The 4,714-nt window shown below is 37.4% G+C and overlaps 1 pseudogene; it reads right to left on the bottom strand.

Annotated features, from left to right (window-relative positions):
• The window catches only part of LOC107082044, an 18,094-nt pseudogene extending 15,791 nt beyond the window's left edge, over positions 1–2,303 (bottom strand).
• Between the last annotated feature and the right edge of the window lie 2,411 nt (positions 2,304–4,714).

Here is a 4,714-nt window from a genome sequence, read left to right as displayed (position 1 = left end):
AAAATAGTTAAAATAATGTATACTATCTAATTCTTATCTCACCATATAGTGAAAAAAATATTTAGCACTGCAGCTATACGAAGCAGCGTTCTATAAACATCTTCTCCGCTTATTTGTTTTATCACTAATGGAGCAGGTTAAAAAATAAATGGAAAAGGTTTGTTTCACTTACTGACACAAACCGAAATAAATAAGCTAACTTGTATTTCTCCTTCCAGCAGTAAAACTAATGAACTTTTTACTTTCTTTTGTTTTGCACATTTCAGCTGTAAGTAAATATGATCAGCTGGCGCTCCAAATAATAAAATCCATCCATTGTGCATTGATCATTATATTGGCTTATGTTGACACCATGTCAACAGGGGCTAATGGAGGCTCCAGTTGCTGCACAGCTCCATAGAACAACATGATGACAAGCAGCATTTAAACCCTGCCTGTGTTTATATAACCTACCCGTTTTTTCCTTGATCTCGCAGAGAACGCTGAACAATGCGGGCTTCATTCGGTGACAGTTTAGTGCGTGTTTCCTGTGGGACACAAAAAGCAAAGAAACTCAACTTGTTGGAAGCTCAGAGAACCATAAATAAAACACTGCATGAAAAACCGACAGAGAAACAAATAGGCGAATGTGCAGAAGCGAGTGCTTTAAGCAAGTTAGCATCTGTTAGCTTCAGGATACCTGAGACAAACATGAAAACGTAAACGTATAAAATGAATGCCCGTTGCAGCTAGTGTGTTATCGTTTTATTTGACGTTATATTACTAACCCCGACCTTCCTATATTGAAGAAATGTATTTACTTTACGATAAAGCTGGAATTTACTCGTTTTAGCTTTAGCTAGTTAGCTTCGTTAGCGCAGGCTAATTGCTGAAGTTGGTGTCCGATTCGGCACAACAATTGACTATCTAAATGTCTTTTTATAGGCGCACATGTAAAATCATTTGAATACTAATTTGCACTGAATGGTTTTGAAGTAACCACGGATTAAAATAAATATGACACAATTAAAAACAACAGTAGCTAGTGGACAAGTTACAGAGTTATTAAAGTATCATGCACTGCTTAAATGTTATTAAAACCATGTAATAATGAAGCTTTTCGTTACCTTAAAACCCGTAAAGAAACGCACGTTATTTTTCATCATATAACAACATAGGATTTAGCTTTACATGTATTGGCTGTATTTTATTTAAAGCAGTTAAAAGTAGAGTGTATTTTCCTTTTTCAAGTGGAATTTGAAGTAATCTGGTAAATAATTCATAATGTATAATAAAAAAGGCTTTAAAAACTCCTAAAAATAAAACGAGGAATCTTAGTTTATTATGGAAAAAGTAAGTTGTTCTAATTTTCAGGGCTGATTAATAAACATAAACCGACCCAAAACCATTGTTTATGTCTGCACATACATTTAAGATCAAATAAACTTGTATGTTTTGATTTTTTTACAGAGAAAACCGAAGTTAAAAAAACAAGATGCTTCTTTTAACGAGTTACTATTGAACGAACAACCTTAAATTAATAGTTTTCATGCAGTTTGAAGTGATCTATGTGACAAATAACAGATATTTATACTTTGAATAATGAAACAAATGCTCGGGAATTTTGGAATCTTGATTTGAAGAGTCTCTGTACGCGTTTGTCCACTTTAAGTTAGAAGTAAAACTATTCAGATGTAATAAAGCAACTTAAAGAGGCGCCGAAACTAAAGCTAACTTCAGCCTGGAGCAAGCTAACAATGGCTGCGATCAACAATCGCTGCAATGAAGGGAAACATGTTTTAAAACTAACACACACACATAATAGTCTCCTTTTATACTGGCATTAAATGAAAGTAAGCAGGTCGTAAAAAGCAGCCTCGTTTAGATGAGAAGGCTAATTAGTTAGCTGCTGGCTAATCAATCTAAACAAAAGACTGAAGTTGAGGAAACTTTGCCAAAGCGACACCGAGCAAAAACAATAAGCAGCCGCGGCGTCGCTAACTTTCTAAGAAAACAGTCAAAGCTGTCACTTACTTTGCTTGTGCCTCGTCCAGACTTTGGTCGGTGATGGTCATTATTTGCTGCAGGATGTCACCAATATCCCTGCGGGTCTCATGTCCGTTTTCAGTGCCCTCGAGGCCCGACTCGCCCCCGTCCGACCGGTGCTGGGAGGGTTGGTGAACCGAGTTGAGAGCATGCATCCCGGGGTGGCCGCTCACTCCGAGTCCCCGGCCGTTGGATGGCCCATTGCCAGTGAGAGGCTGCTGTTGCAACATCTTTGGCGACGCGCAGTGGCGACGACTGCTGCCCGACTGCGTTCTCACAGGCGCGCGCCGAACACAGCACTACCGAGGCATCACGGAGCAACGCCCCCTAGCGGCTGGCAGCTAGAGGTGCAAGGCAGAGGATTGTATGGGGGCCCGAAGTGTGCCAGGTGGAATAAATACATGCAGTAGAAACAATTTTCATTTAGTTTAGGGAAAATATTAGTTTTAACAATAAACAAGATTATTTTATGAGTGCAATAAAAGAAAACATAAATGACACAATACTGAGGAAAGACCTCACCAGAAAAAAAAATAATAAAGGAAATTAAAATGACTTAGTTTCCAAAATGATTGAAAATACATCAAAATCTGTTTCTGTTATAAATTTGCTTAGTTTTATAAAACTAGACCTATAAAAATATAAAAATATACTGCTTTTCAATCACTCTTTTCTTTTGATAATTAGTTTGAACAATTCATATTGACATGTGATTGCTGTAATATTTGAATTTGATAAAATTTATTATAATCTGTTTTTTTCCATTGTAACTATAAATTCCAATGAAATATGTCATCTTCATTCAAACTATCCCTAAAGTCGGGCAAACACTATACAGTTCTTTGCCCTATTCAGGGCGATTCTCCAGTCATGCGAGAATTTTTCGATCGGGCCGAGTTTCAGCTTCCTCTAGCGACCTGCGTCGTGCAGTATACGTATGCAGTATACGTATGCCCAGCTTTAAAGGTCCCATATTATGCAGAATTCACTTTATAAACATTTTCTGTCATATTTGTCCTGAGGCCTGTGTATAAGGTTCACAAATGAAAAAATTAAAAACCCTTCCTCCTCTATCAATGCCTTTTTCCACCTCTTAGCTAACCTGTGCTCAAAATGGTCTGTTTGAAAAAAATCATTCCCCTTATGATGTCATAAGGGGAAAGTGCAGCCTGTAGCAGCCCATTGTTAAAGCTAAGATATTATTTAGTGCTCCTGGGCTATTTTTTTGCGAACATTGAATCTGGTTGTCACGGCTACCGTTTTTGGGGGCGCGACCCTTAGGAGGGGCATGGAAAGCCAAAACATGTCATTTATAAGAGGGCCGAATTAGGAGATATTTGGTAAAGCCTGCCTGCCTTATCTGAGAGGAATTTTCCCGCAAATGAACAAAACATGTTCTGGGGGCCTCCTTTTTAAAGTTTTTTTTTTATTGTCAAATGTATATGAGGCGGTGAGAAGTTTTTGGCCATACCTGGGTAGCCTTATGGGTCTAAGGTTATTGCTCAGGGAGCCAGCATGGTATTCTATGTTTCAAATTGAAAAGGTAGACTGTTGGAAACTGGTAACAAATCCTCTTTAACCACTCACGGCAACTCTCATACTTGTGTGACACAGTTGTGATTAATTGTGTACATTTTCTAATTTACACAGGATCAGAACTTTTCCTCCACACACTGTTACAGTATATATTTGTCCAACTCTTAAAGGACACAGCTGTAAATTGTTCAGGATACTGACACCTGCTGGTCATTTAAAGACACTACAGGCAGCTTATTGGACAGGCTAAACTGAATTGATTCGATGACCTAGTGCAATTATATCATTATAGTTATTGTATGTTACGTTGTATCATTTCACATCTATGTTTAAATGGAAAATATTTTGTATATTTTTAGATGCAGTGACTAAATAATGTAAACGTATATCATAAAATGAAAAATTTAGGGGAAAATGTGAATGAGGATCCTTGTGGACTAGGATTTTAAATAATATTCTTAAAACCATTAGTACAGTAAAAACAGTAAATAAACTAAGAGTCTATTTGAAATTTAGATCAATTCAGACAAGTTGAATGATAAGCAACTTTTACAGCTGCTTTTTGTATCTCTTCTTCTGTCTCCTTGAACCCCAGTCGGCCTCAGCAGATGGCCGCTCACACTGAGCCTGGATCTGCTGGAGGTTTTCTTCCTGTTAAAAGGAAGTTTTCCGGCGATTGTCATACTGCTCCACTTGTCAAAGCAAAATATTTCAGGCTCTTTTTTTTGGCATCAAGAAAAGTATTCTTATTGCCATATCGCCAGACAGGACACTGTTAGAAAAAAAAAATAAATAAATAAATAAAAGGGAGTCTTTCCTCTCCACTGTCACTACAAGCATGCTTAGTGTGAGGGATTGCTGAACAGTCAATGAGTCGATGCAATCAACTGGTTTTCCTTAGATAGAAAACTTTGAATCAATTTGACTGGATGATCTGGTGAACTGTAAATGATAATGAAAACGCAACCTTTTAGGCTGCTCCAAAATTCTTGATAATTCTAATGACAAACCACAAAAGATGAGACTTTTTTTTTCTTTGCAGATGCATCATGTTGACAGATACGTTTTCAAACACAGCTTAGTGAGTCAGTCAGTTAGAAACAACTCCTGTATCAGTCACATGAAATTCCTGAAATGACACGTGCACCGATAC

This window comes from Cyprinodon variegatus, unplaced genomic scaffold, assembly GCF_000732505.1.
Source record: "Cyprinodon variegatus isolate N-32 unplaced genomic scaffold, C_variegatus-1.0 Scaffold0, whole genome shotgun sequence".
Lineage (NCBI taxonomy): Eukaryota > Metazoa > Chordata > Actinopteri > Cyprinodontiformes > Cyprinodontidae > Cyprinodon > Cyprinodon variegatus.
This window is presented reverse-complemented; position numbering and strand designations above follow the sequence as displayed.